The sequence below is a fragment of the Theobroma umbraticum genome, unplaced genomic scaffold (assembly GCF_002168275.2).
Source record: "Theobroma umbraticum cultivar Fairchild unplaced genomic scaffold, ASM216827v3 scaffold_34.0, whole genome shotgun sequence".
Classification (NCBI taxonomy): domain Eukaryota; kingdom Viridiplantae; phylum Streptophyta; class Magnoliopsida; order Malvales; family Malvaceae; genus Theobroma; species Theobroma umbraticum.
The window spans coordinates 2,620,520-2,620,953 of NW_018397275.1; positions in this window are offsets into that span (position 1 = coordinate 2,620,520).

Sequence of the window (434 nt, forward strand, 5' to 3'; positions counted from 1 at the left end):
ATTTGTAATAAAAATTTAATTCTAATCCTAAAAAGATTATGAATGGATAAATTACTAATTTTGATTAGTAATACTTACCATATATTAAAAAAGTTTCCATATATAAAATTAGATGATTACTTGAAAATTTGAAATTGGCAAAATTCAAATGTTGAAAATAGCTAATCTCGATTTTCAAAAAAAAAATTGATAATCTCAAGTACCTCATATGATTAACAATTTGAATGAGACATATCTTTAAATTTTTTTCATATTGATGAATATATTTGGATGATTATGGATTTATGCCTAATATGATTATACTATGGTTGAATGTATATTCTTTGCATTTTTGAAATAGAGCATTTGTGTCCTGCCTTATCTCTTTATCTTGGTTTGTAAAGTTCTTTTTTTATTTACAGCCTTCAATGTAACTCAAGGTTTCTACATTCAAA